Raw genomic sequence first — 21,786 nt, forward strand, 5'->3', positions numbered from 1 at the left:
GACAGGTAAATGTTAAACTTTAGTGCACTAATCATATAACTTGCTGGCCTTGCATCGTGGTGAAATTGATTTTATACAAATAAAATTTAGGGATGATTGTCTACTTAAATAGAAAATTGCGCAAAAAGATGTCAACACGGTCGATTAATGAAAATTTATGTCACGTATATTATAGATGTACATTTTTGTATTTAAAGAAAAAATATAACATCAAAAATATAAATTTTCATTCACTAGAATAGATAACTGGTTATTGATCGAATGATGACCGTGAAAGAAAATGCATGTGTGTTCTACTGACCGTTTATAAATGTACACGCTGAAGGGTCAAGAAGAATTCCCTGACCAGTTTTAACAAGAAAATTTCACAACCTGTACATTTATAGAAAATATTTAAACCGCAACATTTTCGATACATGCGATAGTCGGTTAAAGAGCTCTCGAATGGTGCTCATTTGTTGTCTGGTATTATGTATATCATATGTTAGCTTAAAATAAAAGTTACTAACTTTCTTTCGCGTTATAAACAGTGAAAAACATTTGTTTATCTCTTGGACGATTCATTCATTGAATCTTCCGTATGTCATATTTCCAGAGAGTTCGCCAAAGTACACCCCCAGCTAGGTCACGCGTCTACTTAACACGCTGGATCACACATTCACGATTTGTACGTCCGTCCTGTTGAAAATTAGTTTGTTCTGGAAGCGTCAAAAAAAAAAAATTCCATCCAAACTTGTACCGATTATCCCGTCCTCCATCCGATTTTAGTCCGATTTGCATCTTTCCCATGGTTAAAAACGACCGAATATATCTCGACAGCGTCCCTATTAAGCTGTATGCGACGCAACAGACATCAGACAGTGACCAGACAGTGAACCGACGCTGACGGAAGATATCCGTTAGAAAACTGTCTCTATATTTGGGATGATCAGGTACTGTCGGAACACAACCCTATCACAGTTTGCAGGACAACATTTCAAACGGCTTTGTATAGACTCGTATCGTGTTCTGTAATTTTCAGGACTCAGACGAGGGTCCTATTGCTAATTTCGTATTATTAACGGGACTGTTCCGGAACGGTTTCGTCACAGACGGTTCGTATTCAGGATGTGGATTCAACCGGCAAAACATAGCAATGACAAATCGCACCAGATCATGCCCGGTCCATAGGACAAAGTCAACATTGTAACTCAGAACATTGTTACGATTTTGATCCGATACAGCAGAGTCTGTCGTGACATAATCAAGATTGTAATCCGACTAGACAAAATCGGATGAGTGTTCCCGAATGTTACGAGACGCATCTAACTATCTGGGGTGCTTCGATCCGTTCGAATATGTAACGAACGTTTACAACAGCATTTAGCCAAAAATAGGACACTCCAGATCATTGTGGAATCCGACTTTTTTACTTTTCGTGTTTAAACGATGTCTGATTTCAAACGGGAGCAACAATCGGCACTGTGATAACGCCGCGTAAACGTTTCAATTTTCAGTTACGATTCACAGGATCTTTATCAGACTTGGGACAAATTCGAATCTAGAATTGTCCTGTCAAGGACAACAGTAAAAATCTAAATTAAAAATCGTGAATGTGTAACCCTGGCTTAAATCGACTCTATTTGAATGTTTCCGTGACAAATTGTCAGCGGGGCTTATTTTTTTATATCCCTGTCTTTCCGCCTGTAAATCTAATTTACAATAACAGTGGTATATATATTAAATGCTACCTCTCTATCAGCATATATGCTAAATCCCAAGTTAAGTTAAGTTTCTGCTTCAATGTAAATTTTTTAAACATTTTTGAAATGGGTTATCTAAGCAAAAGCAAATTCAGGATATGATTTAGATGTTTTTCTTTCTGTAGAACCTCTAGTCTTGTTTTCATTCTGAATTTTGCCCAATATTGTTATTATCTATAGGCGAGCGCCAAAACACGGATTCTGAGGTTTTTAATGCACCTATACTAGAATATATATAATTGAGTTGAATTTTGAATAGGGAAGTATAAATCCAGAGTACTTCATGTGGCTGTTTAATATCTCTATCTTTGTTTCGGGTTGTCTTTTCTTATTTGAACAATAATAGTGTATGTTTCTATAAGGGCAACTACAATACTCAGCTTATATTGTTATGTAAAGTATTTGGAATTTGCTTTTATGCATTATAACAAAGGGACAATCAAACTCATTACCAGAAGACAAACTAACATCGCACACACGTCATAGCAAAAAATCAAACAATAAAAAAAGACCAGCGCCAGTCTTCAAAGCACTACACAGAAACCTAAGGATCAACAAATACCTAACAAATACTGGAAGAGGTCTTAGATGCCCCTAAAGGGTTACACATCCTGATCCACATGTGACACTAGTCTTGATGGTCATGTATAATTCAGCTGACAAGTCTCGAGCATTCTAAGTGATGTCATACTTGAGGAAGATTACAGAGAAATGTGGTATCAACACTTGGAAAATATCCGTGTCTCAGATATCCCCTAATGTTCAACCAACTCGTGATGGGTCCGTAAATCAGTCAAGGCAGGACTGCAATTTTATCTGGTCGATACCCTAGGTTTTATGAGCTTCTTTGTAAGCAGCAACCCTCTACCACATAAATCATGTAAACTTCATAACATGAAATCAATTTGGATATTTCCTCCATATAAAGGAACTTCATCCATAGAAAATGTAATGTTCACAATAAGGAAGCTGAAACTATAATTGTGAGTCTACTCACAATAGCATTCCCCAATTCCGCACTACTCTATGCACATCCTCATGTCTTGTACTATAACCGTCCATCCTTCTATACCAATACATTCGTTACGGAGGAGCTGCGTTTACCAGACAAATTAACAGACATGCAGACCAAATGACAGATGGACGCGGACACACGAATGGATGGACATGGTGATTCGTATATACACCTAAAGCTTTGCTTACAGGAGGTATACTCATGATTCCTTTTGTATTAATCACAGCAGACCATATATAGCTCAAGGTTAGATAAGGTTTGTAAACAATTATATCTGTGTTAACCTTGACGTTAATTTAATGTACGACGAATCCAGAGTCACATATTTGAAATGTTTAAACTTGGATGATTGGCCATGGCCAAATTATTTTTATTTCAAAAGTAGTCAATTATATTTTTAGTTAACGTCGCTCGACTCTGGTAATTTATTAGTAACGTGAATGCTTTGCACGTATACGTATGAAGTACTAGGGTCGTTCTTGGTCGGCTATTGGTATTTGCAACCCGATCCCAAGCACGCACTCAGTTGGGGCGACCTGGTAGAAACCTATTTTTCATTCTTCTATACTATCAGATTATTACGTGGCATTTCCCAGATAAATTATGGGATAACCTTTGTACATTCATGGTTTCATGAGAAATAAACTATCTAATAAACTATTTATCAGCAGAGGGATCTGTGTCAGTCCTCGAGTCTTTGCGTCGTGGGCTTACATTGACCGAAGAATTATAATACATCTGTGGCTGTGTCAACGAAACTGTCATATAACTAGGACGTGTCTTAGGATGGTCTCAGAACAATACATTGTTTACTTAACTATAGAAACCACTAAATAAATAACCAGCAAAGCCCCTGAATGACTGCGGGTACTAGGCAGAATAACCAGTGGCAGATCACGAGGGCCGTAGAGGGTGTACGCACCTCTTACTTGCACTTTTCTTTTTATTAGGACTATACTATAATTAATCCCACTAGATATCGTTGTTAACCTTGTCATTTCACGTATATCTATTTTTTATGGGACAATTCGTTATATATAAATAATTTGTTTGTTTCTATTTACGTGTAATAAATTATTGATTAATATTTCAACGTAACATGATTTGGCAATTGCCACCGTGGAGTTGACCAACGTCCCTCGGTCATTATTAAAGTTAATAAACTCATCATAGATACCAGGACTAAATTTTGTATATACGCCAGACGCGTGTTTCGTCTACAAAAGACTCACAAGTGACGCTCGAATACTCAGGATTGCTTAGGTTAAAAATGACAGGCATGATGCCTTTAAAGCGACAAAGGATGGAACAAGGACGTATTGACCCCTATTTCACAATTCCACCCAATAGAAGGTAATACTCCATTACAGTCACATGATAACAAAATGTTCCACAGCTTAAGTATTTACATACAAAACATGTTTAACCCCACACGCCCCAGTCCATTTGTGCCTGATTGATAATAATCCCCAGTCAGTAATTCTTATTTAAATTAAAAGTCAATAGTACGGACCATTTGTTTTTCTCAGAGGGGAAGGAGAGGAAAGGGTAGGGATAATTTTGAATTGTTTGTTTCTGAAACAACTATGATTGTACCTTGGTTGAAAACAGTAATCTAGTCCATTTGTTTTTCTATAAGACAAAATTAATTTCAAACAAATTCATTATTTGAATTTTTATTTTTACTATTTTTATAAAAGAAGACCAACGTATTTTTTTTTCCGCATGTAAATCCCAGGCAATCCCCCTAAAAATCAAATGGTACGTGCCTTAACATTTGTTGGTTTTTGAATTACTTTTCTTCTTTTCCTTAATGTTTTTAACAGGATATGACTGTAACCGGAAAATCTGTTTCGCCGAAATGTTATACTGAGTCCTTTTTGCAAGGACCGACTGCAACTTGCCTACTGGGAATTCCCCTTTCTCAACCGTCATTCACAACTTTATTGTCATTTAAGACTCATTCGTATAAAGCCTTTGATTGATATTGAACCACTCATTTCCCTTGTTGGGTGAAACATTTCAACCGTACATTTGAATAAAAAATGCTTGTTTGTCTTTCTTTATTTAAGTCGCGGTCGTATCTTACATTTCATTAAATGACCATAAATCTTGTTTACAACAAGAAACCTGTGAGGTTATGCTAATTAATCTTACAACAAACGTCAGTCACCGTTGCAATTACTCATCTCTCCTTCGACTTGACTAGGATAGTGATCCGGTTTTATCCTGCAATATTGTGTCCTACACTGTAAAAACAGTGTTTAGATCCTAAACACTTATCTAAACACTTTTTCTGTGTACGTTTTGAAACGCGTTTAGCATCTAAACATGTTTAGATTTAAACAAGTGTTTAGATTTCAACAAGTGTTTATATGTTATATGTTTAGACCTTCCAACGGTTAGCCTACTAGTACTTTGATTTCACAGGAACTACTTGTGCGGTACAGCACTACAGGTTGAATAGTCCACACTGTTTTGTAAAATATACTATGCACGTGTACATTTCGGCTTCATGTTCTTGCAATGATTTTTACCCTAATAAAATTATTTTACTATACAGATACAGCCTACAGCCCTACATATATCGCTATCTTGTATCTGTATACTATACAGATATTGCTGTAAAGCTCCGCCCACTGATGGACTGAGTATTGTATGAACCTGCGTGACCTCAGAATGTGTATTGCAGTCGCATTCCAATGACGTATTGTTTGACCTTATGCGAATTAACGATTACTTTTATACGTTGTGTTTGTTTTCAAACATTGCATAAGAGCAATACGAATTACCCCAATTTTGTGATAACATACACACACGAACAGCAGATGACAATTGTCGATTTCAAAACTTGAATGTGTAACAAAATCAACCATGTAAATTTTAGCATGCATGTTTAGTGAATGTCAAGTCTGAAGCGTAAGACAACTCATACACTTCTGTTTCAAATTGGACAATGTTTTGTTATTTGTTTCTACTGTTAAAATAAGTTGTTATGTGAATAGTTATCAAAAGTACCAGGATTATAACTTAGTACCCAGACGCACGTTTCGTCTACATAAGACTCATCAGTGACGCTCAGATAAAAATATTTAAAAAGCCAAACAAGTACAAAAATGTACAAAGTTGAAGAGCATTGAGGATTTAAAATTCCAAAAAAGTCGTGCCAAATACGGCTAAAGTAATCTATGTCTGGGATAGGAAAATCCTTAGTTTTTCGAAATAAATCAAAGTAAAAGAGATAATTATTTACCTTGAGTGATGTATTATTGTTGACCATTCCAGATTCTTTTTTTGATAACCAATCTCCAGCTGAATATGTGATTTAATTTTACTACTCTTGCCTCAGGGGATTTCAAATCGAAAATAAATGCAAAATAAAGTGATTGTTTGTGTCATTCAAAAGACAAACAATAACAGAATTAATTTCAGGATAAAGTCAATAACTGTTCAGTGTCTTAAAATATCAGCGGTATTTGTACTCGGCTCGAAACAGAAGTAATAGCCGGCTTATGCTCGCATTACACCTGTTTCTTAGCCTCGTACAAATACAGCTAATATTTAAAGACACTTATATTATATTTATACTGCAATCAGCTAGTTTACTGTACAGATAAAGCTATACGTATAAACGTTAGCTTTATACGTCAATGACCCCAACTGACCTATAAGCCCCGCCTCCTTATTGTATTTCATCAACATCACGTCACGACCATGACAACGTAAAGTAACAATGGTCAAACTTTTTTCAATTTAAACTTTTATGTCTTCAAATTGGTTATTTATATATCATGTTTATCAAATGTTATTATTTAAGTTAATTTTCCCTTTCTAATTCCTTAATACGCCAATGTCTTACCACCTGGACTACGCTCATAGGGAAATACCCCAAAATGGTACCTCAAGAGGGAAATTCCAAACACTTTTTTTAACAATTTTTGATACATGTTTTTTTCATTTTTCATTTTTTTTTTCGATTTCAGTATAAAAACAATATACGTGTAGTGTCTTGAAATATGAAATTTATTTGTGTTCGGCACGAAACGGGAAAATGCTCGGTAGAACCTCGCATTTTCCCGTTTCTAAGCCTCATACAAATAAATTTCATATTTCAAGACACTATACGTATATTGTCTAATTATTGTCTATTTAACCTCACTTTTACACTATATGTTCACGTAACAAACCGTCAAATATGTGCTAATTTATGTTTCGGCCAATAAAGGGTTAGTAATGTTTTTGCTTTGCTCCGCTAGCCGAAAGATTCTTTTCTACGTCTCCTTTCCAAAGTCCTGATTATACCATTTCTTGTAAGATACGTAGTCATACCTGTGCATGATGCTCGTATGGCTGTCATGACTTAGGGACACATTTCCTTTGGTTTAAATAGACAAAAACAAATAAAAAAATTACCATTCTCATTATTTACGACTCTGCGTTCATGTTTTTTCGAACCGGAATGGTTATCTGATCGTGAATATATAACGACTCGTACATCGAGTACCTACATTTGTACATAACGAAATGCCGCGCAAAAAACGTTTATAAAGTACTAAATAAGGAAAGATATAATATGTATAGTTATTATATACAAAATCATGGGTAAGAAAAATAGTCTAAGATTTACGTAGCAGGAAATCCAAATTTTAATTGACGAAGTGGAGAAAAACAAATCTTTACTATTTAGCCGACTGAGAAACACAACTATTATTTCTATCATAATTAACATGAAAATAATCACCGAAAGTAACTTACATTTTAGTTGATAACCATAAGGCCATCACCAGACGGGTCAGTCATATCGGGAAAACTCTTCAATTCTTCAATTCTCAATTTAAGATTTACGAAAAATGTTATGACATATCGTAACTTTGGACAGTTTTGAAAACAAATCTTATGACTATGGCATGTCCTACAACTATCATAAGACATGGCTCAGTCAAAAGATATTTTTGAAAACCAAGCCCTTTGTCAATAAAAATATTAAAAAACCTGATTATCATAAAAGCGAGCACTAAAAAACATAATAAATATATTATTGATTATGGACTTTTTGCACTTGCAAGTATATATAGTCTTACATTTCCAGTGCGAAATAATAATCTAAAAGAGTACAAGATATTATACTTGAAGTAAAGAATGTCAAAAAACATATATGATCGCACATCTAATGACTTATCAAAACCAGCCGGTATTTAGGTTATAGGAAGATGTGGTATGAGTGCCAATAAGACAACACTCCATCCAAATAATAATTTATAAAAGTAAACCATTATAGGTTAATGTACGGCCTTCAACACGGAGCATTGGCTCTTGTCGAACAACAAGCTATAAAGGGCCCCACAGTTACAAGTGTTAAACCATTCAAACCAGAAAACCAACGGTCTAATCTATATAACAAGAACGAGAAACGAAAAACACGTATAATTACATCAACAAACGACAACTACTGCACATCAGATTCATGACTGAGGACAGGTGCAAACATTTGAAGCGGGATTAAACGTACAAAACCTTCTCCTTATTACTGAGACAATAGTCACAACATAGAAAAACACGCGATAAAATATCAATTGGAAAGCTTGACTCAATCAAAATACGTAAATTAACACACTATGAACGAATAATTTTGAGATGCGATAACTGAATGCATATACATAGTACATTGTATAGATCAGCAACACTGCAATAGACATATCTTGACGAAAATTGCATCTGGTGCAATAAATTTGTATCCATAGTCATAGTACTAGCATTTGTTCATGTTTGGATTTTAATAGCATGCAATCTTTATTGTTTGTGGTTTGTTCTTGGTTGAAGGTCAAATAGTGACAGCCCATTGCTTCTACGGGTGTGTTTAACAACATTGACTACTCATGAAAGTCCTGTGAGTTGTCAATTTGACTATCATATCACATTTCCTATATCTTTCTATCAGATTTCCTCCATTTTTGTACACAATATTTGACACTGAACGTTAGACGCCCATTTGTCACTGTCAGTACTGTGGTGTCTTTTTCACGTTTTTGCATGCCGTCTAATATATATATATATATAATGATGGTGGAACTTTCTAAATCATGATTTTTTTTTATGTGTTTTGTATTTCAAAATCAATGAATATATACACATGGAAAAAGTAATGCAACGCCGTATTTTCGTTTTAACCTTAGAGACTAGCCTCCTTTTTTTTGGATAAGATATGATAAATTTTTGTATAATAATAAATAAACATTGTTTTAAGATAACTGGATTCGATTTTATGGTAGATTTTTTTTATCGTTTCTGTTAAATTTATACTCAATTTTTATATAAAAAAGTGACGAAATTGTGTAGAGACCTCTATTGTTGAATACTACTATATGTTGCCCCCTATACATGTCCTTAACTTGTGTCTGTTGTACGATTGCTGTCCTATTGACGTATAATCTACATCTCCAGACCTACAGTTTTAGTTCGATTTGGTGTAATTTTTGAATATGTTAGAAAAATCAAAATTGACAGGGTTATTGAGTTAAGATAAGTTGCATTTCATTCGCTAAATAATATGATTAGAGGAAGAGGAAGATGAACCAAGGATAGATCTACATAAATTTATACAGATAAAGTAAACCGAATGAAAAAAATCTTGTTTCAATCTTTAAATTTGTTTCTACTGTATTAATTATTGAAGACATGTCGTATCTTTAAGTCTGGTTGATCTGCAGCTTAATATCCTTAAGTATGATCCTCCTTAAATTCGAGCATAAAATAAAAAAATAAAATAATTGAGTATGGAAAACCCGACCAAAGAGCAAAGAACGGCAGGAAGGTTACCAATAGGTGTTAAATGCAGCGAGAAACTCCCGCACCCGGAATCGTGCTTCAGCTTGCCCCTAAGCAAAAAAAAGTATATAAGCTAAATTAGAATACAGATAGATAGATATACATCACAGTTTTGCCAGAGATTACCAAAAAAAAATGTGTTTTTATCGGTTGGACTTTTAAACACTGATTTGGATTTACATTGAATACAAAAATAAATCATACATTAAATTCCCACCTATTGAATGGAAAACAAATACAATGTTTAATCGTAAAATTGTCAAAAATTTGGCTAGTCTCGCTACACACGATGATGTTGTTTTTTTTTGTTTTTTTTTTGTTTTTTTTAAATCAAATGGAATTACACACCTTTCAAAATCCAGGGTCTGCTCCTACAGGTCAGAGTATTTTACACTGTGCAAAATATCTGATGTAGTTTATGCACACTTTTACTGTGCATTATCCATATTATAGCACAGTAATAAAAAAGAGACTTTACCCAGGTTATGTGTTGAAAACAATGAGGATAAACGCAGTTGTTATGCTGTTTACTGGAACAGTAAATAGAACTTATCGAGTCGACATTTATTTCGATTAAACTCAAGCGATGTTCAAATAATGTTTAAATGGTCCTATTTCAATAACTTATATCACAAAACAATATAGAGCATTTTTTATTTTCAATTCCAAAATACCTTTTTCCATGTGTATTTATAGACTGTTCAAGAATCTTAATGATGAAACTTATTTTACGGCAGTTTGTAGGATGTTAGACTAGAAGTAAAAGTCGAAGCCTTTTGGGCTACAGGTATATAGCTAGCTAGGACACACAAGATGTTGTTTCAAGGTTAATATAGTTAAACCGATTTAAATAGCAATTACAGTCAATCTTATGAAAAGACAGAGTCACTGCGGATTATTAGAGAAACTATGATGAGCTGCGTATTGATAGTACAAATGTATAACATAGTCATTTTGTAACATTCAAATAACATCGACCTAATAAACATTTTCGTAAAATCCATATTCTACAAGCCGTGCACTTGCCTGTCTAAACTGATTAGTGTATTAATATGCAATGTAGGCATTTTAATTACATCATTTTGAAATTGGCGTACCACACGGCCGTTTCTTCATTGAAAATGACACATTGTATTATCATAACAAATATTAGGTGAACACAAATTTAAAATAAACTGAAAATAGGTGCATATCCCTTGTTGATGTGTGCAAATGTTAAATGCTTATTCAGCAAAGTGAAATTGCCTTTTAAATTTGTTACACACTATATTTTCTAAATAAAACGTATAGTTGTCACACATTATTTTGGTACTAAATTTTATATTTCAAACTGTCTAATTATATTGATTTCTATTATGTACATTTCGTATACTGCATGCGTATTTGATTTATTCAATAATAAGAATGATCTCGAAAGTCGCTATGAATTTACATGTCCGAAATATTTGTTTACATCTGAAACATGTAAGATCATAAATTTCTGTTTGTCAATAACCTTTTAAACTTTAAGCTAATGCAAACATGTTACAAGTTCGTTATGCAACTTTTATACGGTCATATCAAATACATGTATACACATAATTTAATTCACCGATAGATTGATCACCTATCGTAATTCTCTTTGATAAACGTATTCAATTTGTTATCTAATTTCTGTTGACGAAATGACCATTACAAACTTTGTTGTAAGCAACGCTATTTGGTATTTAAAGAAAGATAAATTTATATTCAGGGACTCCGTTTGGATATGCCAACAAGAGCACATGAACTGCGTTCGGATTTTCCATCGCATTCATATACATTGTTTTTGATTTAAAATAACTAAGTTGTAATACTGATACTTTATATTTGGACTTAATAAAATGAATTTGGACTTTACCAATTTGTTCATGTTTACTGTATTGAACTGCCGACTTGTGTGTGAATAAAGAGCTAGTACCCCGCATTGTGGATCGTTCCCAAAGACGGAATCCCACCCAAAGCCGTTCTGGCAATAGTTATTTAGAAAGTATCAAAATCTTTCTTCATAATTTGGTGAACTTTCTTAAACCTATACGATTGCCTTTTCTATGAAAAAGAAGCTTATTGTGCACGCCGCTTGATATGCATGACACAATTATGTAAGTATTGAATAAAGATGTTAAATATTTATCACTGAGACAGCAAACTAACAGACAAAATAAAAACAAAACACATGCGTTTGGTACCTATCTTCTGATTTTCTTTGTTGGAATCAATATAGTTCAGCTCTAAATCGATTAGGGTGTAAAAAGGGAGTCGTAACATCTAAAGGAGCGATATTCCATTTCATAAAGAACAAAAACCTTAAGTTGATATGACGACTTTTATTGACCACGGTTTTTGAGATTTTTTTCGAGGTTTATAAATTTTGAAAAAGGTTAATGAGAGAACATTCATAGAATGCAGGTGCAATATTTACCGCGCTGAAGTATGTTCATTATTCATTTTTCATTATTCAAAATTCAATAATGAATAATGAAATAGTTCATTATTCACTATTCTATGTTAAATCATGAATAATAAATAATGATATAGTTTATATTTAATTATTCAAATTCAAAAATGCCTAATGAAATAAAATAAAAAATGACTGTAACACTAGTACTTAGTCTTTATGCCGTATTTTGGAAACTCCTTAGTTTTTTCGAAAAATTCAAAGTTTTGAAAACAGAAAATTTATAAAAATGACCATATAATTGATATTCATGTCAACACCGAAGTGCTGACTACTGGGCTGGTGATACCCTCGGGGACGAAACGTCCACCAGCAGTGGCATCGACCAAAACATACAAAACATACAAGTGGACGTGGCCGGGTACTTATACATCCCGACACAAAAAGACACAATGAACAGATCTGAGAGCACTCGCAGTTTTCTGACAGCTAGTTCAAAGCCACTTACAACTAATAAAAAAATCATGCCTCTAAGACAAAACAATCAATCCGTACACATCCAACATACAATGGATTTAGTGGAAAGACGTCACAAACAAACAGAGAAAAACATTATACCCACTTCGAAAACTCATCAATAGAGATACAATAGGTGAATTGTAAATATGTTCTGCAACGCCTATTAGAGGAGTAACAGAGAACCTAAATGTCGAAATACGCGTGAACATTAAGAAATAACTTATTCTAATAATAAAACAGACCCATCAGCCCCTAGATACAGAAAATGTCGTACACCTTTTGAAAGGTTGTTGATAGAGGAACAAAATGGGTATAAACAATATGTGACGCAACGACAATAAGGGGTTACGGAGGACCTATATGCCAAAAATTACGCATGAAAATTCAAAAATATCCAATTTTGGATGATGGAATGGATATATTAAATAATAGAATGCATGGACTGCTGCGACTCTTCATCCCATAATTAAAACAAATAGTGTTTACACCTCATTCGAAAGCTAAATAATAGAGGAGCAATATATATATACATTTAGGTGTATAGTAAATATGTTCAACAATTAGAGGAGTCACGGAAAACCTAAATGTCGAAATACGCGTGAACATTTAACAGAAATAACTTCTTTTAAATAATGAAATGGACTGATGCGACCCACTAGTCCCTTTGTTAGAAAAGTTTATACACCCTTAGAAAGCGTGTTGATAGAAGAACAACATGCATGGATATGATAAATATGTGCCGCAATGACTATTAGAGAGGTTACAGAGGTCATGAATACCAAAATACACATGAAAATTTAGAATTAGCCAACTTTGAATAACAAAAAGGACTGCTGCGTCACTTCGGGCCATAATTACAGATGTATTTTATACCTCATTCGAAAGCTTACCAATAGAGGTACACAAGGTGTAAAGGTATATAGTAAATTTGTTCCGCAACGCATATTAGAGGAGTAACGGAGAACCTAAATGTCGAAATACGCGTAAACATTAAGAAATTGCTTATTTTGAGTAATGGCATTGACTGGTGCGAGCCTCTAGCGCCTATATACAGAACAGTAAATAAACTTTTTAAAAGCTTGTTGATAATGGAACAAAATGGGTATACACAGTAAGTGACTTAATAACAATATTAGGGGTTATGGAGAGCATGAATGCCAAAATAAAAATAAGAAAGAGCCATTTTAGATTAATGGAATGGACTGCTGCGACTCTTCAGCCCCTTATTACTTATATGTCTTAGACCTCATTCGAAAGCCAATCAAAAGAGGAACCAAAGGCATCAAATTAATATGCCCCGCAACGCCTATAAGGAGAGTCACGGAGAACCTAAATGTCGAAATACGCGTGAGCATTAAGAAATAGCTTATTTTGAATAATCCAATGGACTGCTGCCCCTAATTACTAAAATATTTTATGCCTCATTTCAAAGCTTACCAATAGAGTATCTAGGGGCATGCTCATGCGGATTTGAACATATAGCTTCAAATGTGTTTTGTTAATGCCTCTTTCAACAATCTGAAAAGGGTGAATAAACTTTCTGTAGAAAGGGTTTGCGGGTCCCAGCAGGCCATTTCATTATTTAAAATAAGTTATTTCTTAATGTTCATGCGTATTTCGACATTTAGGTTCTTCCTTTCTCCTCTAATAGCCGTTGCGGAACATATTGAATTTATACTTTGTGTTGCTCTGTTGATTAGCTTTTGAATATTTCAAGTAAACAGAATCGCTGTGCATCATGTCACTTTAAGCCTTTTTCTTGAAGCACATGGGGGTATCTGGTTTAGTAGCTTATTCTTAAATGACTTGGTTAGTATCTTAAATAGATAATATAATCGCAATTTTACATTAGACGTTTTACTAAAACACTTAGTAAATTAAAATAGGGAAGTAAAAAGATGCAGAGAGAGCAGAACAGCTCTTCTTATTCCACTGATTGAAAAGTTCTAACCGACTTTTTTAAACTGCTTCTGCCACTAAAATTCAGTGCAAAAAATGATGCTGCAATTCATCCACTTTATATCAAACCAATGTATCGTTCTGTCATTAATGAGTTTTATTTACTTAATTCAAATGGACTTAATTCACAGGGACATATAGGTGTAGAAGATTTTATGAGGTTATTGCATGAACTTAAAACCTATCATGCTCATCATTTAGTGCACATTTTACCAGTTTGTGTGAGATGCACTGGATATAGACATGAAGGACTAAATCAGCGTTCAGAATGTACTTATGCGACACCTTACCATATTCCTATTATAGTCCTGTCTGTCCGATTTACTAGTAGAACTACAACAGGTCATGATACATAATTAGTACACAATTGATTACCATTTGTCTTTATTTTAATCATATATAAGTTACTAGTAGTTATTGATTTGTTGACAGAAAAAAAACACACTGAAAAACAATAAACAGAAAAAAAGATTTGAAAAGGCCATATTTTGAATGAACATTCATTTTTTGTAGCATTTTCAAAGGTCTCAAGGTCTATTGATTCACGGAAATGTGTTTTTTTTATGTATTAATGAAACAATTTCTCATTAAATTTCCAAATATAGGCAACCAATGTTCAATATTCATAATTCGATAAAAAGGAAACAAATCTAGACTGCAAACAAAAACTAAGGGAAACGCATCAGTCGCTAAAAGAAAATAAAGGAACAACCGAAATACTAAACTTCAAACAAAATATCTATGTAAAACAATCCCTTATAGCCTGGCCAAAAGAAACGCTCGAAAGCTTATAGATACGGACCAACTAATAAACAACTGTCACATTATTGACTTGGTACAGGCCATCATTTAAAAACAAATAGAAAAATGTTTTAGTTCAACCAGGTTTATGTGTTTTTATTGTTTGTTATTGTTTTAATGTATTATTGTGTATCATTCAGCTTGTTGATTTTTTGGCTTTGTTACTTTGTTACTTGTGTAGCTCATTTGACAAAATAATGTCCTTTTTCAATTACTGTTGTACAGGGAACTTAGACTCTCTTGATTGGGTATTTTAAAGTTTCTCAACGTGACAGTTTTATTTCTTATTTTCCTCCTTCAAAGTCATTAATCCTACATGCATACCTGGAATAACTCTTTTAGTTAGGTAATTAGGTTTCATGATTGCTTATGGTCTACTCACCAACCAAAGACACAAGGATATGAATATTACAGTATAGACTTCATCATGAAAAAACTCTTTGATTGTCTTTAAAGCAACAGAAGTATACCGCTGTTCAATAGTCATAAATTTAAATCTAATCAAACAATAAAACAAATTCGAATTACAAGTCAAAACCGAACAATCAATTAATAAGAGGAAAACAGAACATCAAAAGCACTGAACTACAACGAAAACAAACGGCAAGTTGAACATACATAGAAACTGTATTGTCAGGAATAACATCTAGATAAACAGTTCAAAGAGATTATTCAAAAGCAGAGACCAAGTTTAGGGTAAATGTTGATTGAGCTTCTAGCATATTAAAGCATATAAAATATCAGGACCCTATCATTTCTGTCATCAATACAAGTGTTATCTACAGATAAAAGATCAATTTCAACCAGTAAATAAGCCATATGGTACTAGAATCATATTCAAAACAGTGTGGTCCTGGCCATTGATTGACGACCTAAATTATCCCATTGACTGGGACAGATTAGGTGAACGTTTGTCTGTAACGACCATTGCTTACTTCTTACTTCTTACATAATTTAAACTTTGGGGTCACCAAAGGTTCTTAACACCTTTAATAATAAAATAATTCAAAAAATTATTCAGGAATAACCTTTATGTTTTGATTTATATTATTGATATAAATCAACACATCGTATTAATCCGGATTCGTTTTTCGAATTGCTTTATTTAGGTGTTGAGAACCTTTGGTGACCCCACAGATTCAGTGTCTTTAACAAGTACATAGTGAGCAGTGATTGTTACCGACTTCCTAATCTGTCCCAGTCAATGGGATAGTTTAGGTCGTCAATCAATGGCCAGGACCACACTGTTTTATGATTCTAGTATAAAACATCAACTCACTTAACAGACCTAAACAAAAATTATATGCTTTCTCCGAAAATTGAAGTTTTTTTTTAGCATTGATAGCATAAAGAACTCGCATTACATTTCATAAACAATGCGCCTCCGGAGTACTTTTATGAATGCTTCTTCAGTAGGAGAGCTTAAATGAGTTAACAAATGTCTATGCAAAGATTTTGAAATGTCGACTACTTTTTTTTTGGCACTTATCTCTAAAGTTTGATTCCTCCCACACCAATGAATGAGAAAGTGAGTTTAACATGCTTAAGTGGAAGAATCGGAGTTACAAATAAATAATCATGCATATTATATATACATTCGGAAGCATAGGTATTTCCTTCCAAAAATCCTAACTTTGCACGAGTTAACAAATACTACTGTATCATTTTGTCCACTATCGCAATTGCTATTGTGACTATATTGAACGCATCTATCCCATCGAGCATGAGATAACGGATAAAACAGATACAGTTAAGTCGGCCTTTATCTTGACTTACATCTAAACATTGACAATGAGGGTCTTAGTAGTGCACATTCTAGCAGCCAGCGCCTGCATACTGAGTAGATATCTCTAAATTGATACGGTTTTCCCGATCTTGTATTTCCTATCAATACAGGATTTTCTTGGTAGAGGATTGCTGCTCACAAGGAAGTTATTAAACCAAGAGTTCCAAATGGTGAAGTTAAAATCATCCCTTCGTTAATGTTACAGACGCCATCACGAGGCTGCACTTGGTGGACTGAAATATTAGGGGTTTTTTTTAAATATTTATTATTGGACAATTCTAGGGAATCAAAGGAATTGCAGAATAAAAACTCCTTTTTTTGCTGGCATGGTTTCTTAAAAAAAAATCGAAATAATATCTGTTATAACAAATGTAATTTCAACTGATCTTACGCTTTAATTTGCATATGGACAGTCTATTTGAGTATGTGTGTGATAGGGATAAATGTCGTTACAACTATTATTGATTCTAATCACTTATCAGTGTCACCACGCGGATACATAAAAGAACTGACGGTATGATACTAGTATGGGACAAATAGTTGAACACTAATTAATGAATTTATCTCAAAAACCTGTATATATATGGACTGGTCCGTGATGACAGGTAATAACATCAGAGCAGTTAAAATTAAATTAGAAATATATTATAATTGCTTCCTTTGTTGAAACACCATTTAAAACAAATAATATAAAAGGTCAAACACTTATTCAAGCATTTAGGAGACAAAAGTCAAAACATAAAAGCGCTTTAAATGCTGAAATCACCTGAACGTTTGAAAAGTCCTTGATTTATCCTTTGTCTAAAGCGTTTGAAAGATAAAGAATTTTGAAGACTTCAAAATGGCGCAAATTTATTTTTTATTTATAGTTAAATGGCAAAAACATCATTTTTTTCTGTTTTATAAATTGCAATAAGAATTTTATTTAGAGAAAGAATCATACCAAAAACAGGAGGAAACATCAGGAATCTTTTACGTGAGTATTTCTTTATATTTGACTTGTTTTTCTAGTTGTTATATGTATGATAAAATGTAAACAAAAAATCTACTGAACCCATATGGTCATGTACAAGTTCTATAGCTGATATATTATATGTGTTCAAACAGCACAGTCAACTGTTGTTTGTTATACATTTATTCAAGTATTTTTTTATTCATATTTTGGACATCTTCACTCGCCTGTCCAAAGCCAAACTGACCCCTCTTTTAGTTTGTCTTGTCTTGACTTAATCTTAATGGTTTACATATTGTTATTAAAACAAACGACGTATCATATATGTAGACACAAAATTAAATAAACAGTACTGGTATACAATATGAATTTGAAGTATCCAAAGGAGGATGATAACAAAGATTTAGCGATAATACCGTGTCATAAATATGCAAATGCAGCTATTGTGTTTCTTTGAAACTTTCATGCAAACAAGTACCTGTGTTACTTAGTATTCTGAAATCAAGATACAGGGGCAGATCCAGCCATTATCAGAAGGGGAAAAAGGGGGGTTGTCTAATAAAATTGAGAATGGAAATGGGGAATATAATATAGTTATAGTACATTGAATAACAACAGGCTGCTGATGCCTAAGGCAAACTCAGAATTCAATTGGCGAAAACATCGACAATACCGTGTCAAAAAACGTGAAATATCGAAAAGAATACCAAACCTTCTCAAACCACATCATACCTACAAATTAGAGCAATAAAATCCCACAAAGTGTCGATTAGTATAATTTGATGATAGACTATTAAGCATGTTGATGCCAATTTATGAATTTTGTGAGAAATGCGGTACGTTTAAGTGCTTTTCAAAGGTACCAGGCTTATAATTTACAATTAACTATATTACAATAAAATCAAATTGCAATTTTTCGTGCAAAATGTGATATTTTTTTTTACTAAAAATTTAGCATTTTTGTTCATGTATTAACTGTTCTTGTCCAAATTGCTCAAACAGTTAAAACTCGAGCCAATAATATTGAAATGAGAATCTTTGAAAGCTAAAAATTTAGCACTGAGTTTTGAATGTAAATTTTCAGTAGGCTAACAATTTTAGTTTATTGTATAATTCAAAATGTAAAATATAACTTACAAAAAGGAATTCTAAAATTTTAGTATGTATATTATTCATTTCTTTTTTTATTGCAGGATGCATTTGAAGGATGTTGAGAATTGCCTTTTTTTCTAAGATTGATATAAAGTTGTTAAAACTCCTAGATTTCAGGCAAAAAACCCTAGAATTTTAGCCAATTTGCAAAGATTCAAAACAATCCATTTTGAGAACGAATATTGCAGAGTATCAAAATTTATTGCAGTCCGTTCTATGTTATAAAAAATCATGATATCTTTTTTCTGCACTGAATGTTCTTATGAATCCTTTGGCTAAAACAATAATGAAATGTTTAAAAAAAAATCATTCACTTAGTTTCATTAAGTAGCCATATTTGAACATACAAAATGCCATTATAAGAACTGTTTGGCTGTATTAATAAAAATAACCCCACTATTAAAGCAGTACCCCTTTCTGAAAACAGGCAAAATTTGGAAATCTGTCATGTCTACTAAATGATCTGTAAATCTCATCCTAGTCTATCTTTTTGAATGTTTTCTTATTATTTGGATACTGTGGAGCTAAAAGAGTATTCTTATCTATTATTTTTATCTTTTCCCTCAAGTTTTAGGGTATGATATATCAATGAAGTTCAATCAGAAAAGTTTAAATTGTTAGTTGAACATGTTGAAAGAAACTTCGTCTGTTATTGAAGTTAGCAATTGTATGTCAAGCGTGCCATAAATCTATACACATGCAATGTCTCAACTAATATTTGAGTATTGAATCGAATTCATGTATTTATAGTTTAGATACTTTTTTGAAATAAATAAACAAAAACAAACACAAAATAATATCATACCATATTATTCACGATCCGATTGCGACACTTGACCACCGAACCTTTTTTTATGCCATCGACGCATCAGGGAACATTATATTTCCCAATTGTACGTATCTACTTCCTTTCGTATTTTTTTTTTAAATTTTCGTTCAATTATTTTCGTTCCAAGTGTTAGAACATCAACAATATTAATTTGTGAAATTAAATTACCTGGCTTGTTTGATATTCTTGTTTTGACAAGTGTCTGAAGGATCTCCGATTCATACTACGAAAATATAAATAGGTCGACAAGGAGAGGCGCATAGTTCGTTCCCCTAGAAATGACGACAATTTGTTGAACAAGTCTACCTCCAACATGTCCAAATTAAATAAATATGTTGTGATAAGAAAACTGGCTACGTTTATGTACGCTCTCTCTTTGAACACTTCTTGGATATTTTTAATTGTTTTATTTGCTATTTTGAAATTTGTTTGTCTTTGACCTTGTCTTCGACCTTGTCTTCGACCATGTCTTTGACCTTGTCTTTGACCTTGTCTTTGACCTTGTCTTTGACCTTGACCTTTGACCTTGTCTTTGACCTTGTCTTTGACCTTGTCTTTGACCTTGTCTTTGACCTTGTCCCTGACCTTGTCTTTGACCTTGACTTTGACCTTGTCTTTGACCTTAACCTTTTAGCTTGTCTGTTATTGAAGTTTGTAAGTGTATGTCCATCAGTTCGTATTAATGACAAATAAAAAAAAATATATCGTAAAATGAAAATAAAATCTACATCTATTAAAAATCATGACATCTTTCTTCACTTATGGTTCATATATATTGTGTGCTTTAACAAAATAAAAAACTGGTTTTTGCAGTCCACATGAACCTTAATAGAAAAAATATTACTAGTATAAGCTGTCTGTGTCAATAAATCCCAAAAATATAAAATCTAAAATAATTCCTGTGCAGCCGGCCTAATTATCTATAGTAATTATCATTACTTTTTTTCTATACACAACTCTAGAACTAAAAAAAATTATTTAAATAATGAGAAATCATTTTGCATGCTTTAAAATGTATTTATACATGTTATAGTGTGTGTTTATGTTTAACCAAGAAGAGAACAGCGCCACGTAGTGTTTAAAATCATCATACATCACACAGGTGTTTTACTGTTGTCTTCAAGAACCAGAATTACAAGTTAAAGTGTAGAACCGTCGTGGTTTTATTCTTAATTGGAAGCTTTACGAAAATCAATCAGGTATGTTTTCTTACTTTTGTAAGGGTTATTTTTTTATGAAGAGCTAAACTAGCTTATAGCTGGTAGTTTAAGTCATACATCATTTCGATTGATTACAAATTGCGTTTTTTTCTTTTAAAATGACATTAAGTTCCTATTCTAGATTGTCAAATGTTGATTGCTTATAAAAACTTGCATACAATACAGAAAATGTTGAACAATCTTTTGTTTTAAAGTTTAATAAAACCACAATTCACCTCTTTTTATACGTTTTTTTATGGCATCAGCAAGTTTTTGTGACCCTTGTTTCGAAGCCGAAAATTCTTTAGCAGCAACAAAGTATTGCTCAGAATGTGCAGAAAGACTTTGTACAAACTGTGCGGAATCACATTGCAGATTTAAAGCCTTCAAATCTCGCCATGTTATTGACCTGTCGTCCATCGGATCATATAAACTTATATCAACGAAGAAAAGCTGCAACGTTTATCTAGAAATGATTTTGGATTATTACTGCACATATCATGAGACGTATGCTGTAAAGCCTGTATTTCTGATAAACACAGGCTTTGTCAGAACGTTCTCCCATTGGAACTGGCCTCGAAGGATATTAGA

The sequence above is a fragment of the Mytilus trossulus genome, chromosome 8 (assembly GCF_036588685.1).
Source record: "Mytilus trossulus isolate FHL-02 chromosome 8, PNRI_Mtr1.1.1.hap1, whole genome shotgun sequence".
Lineage (NCBI taxonomy): Eukaryota > Metazoa > Mollusca > Bivalvia > Mytilida > Mytilidae > Mytilus > Mytilus trossulus.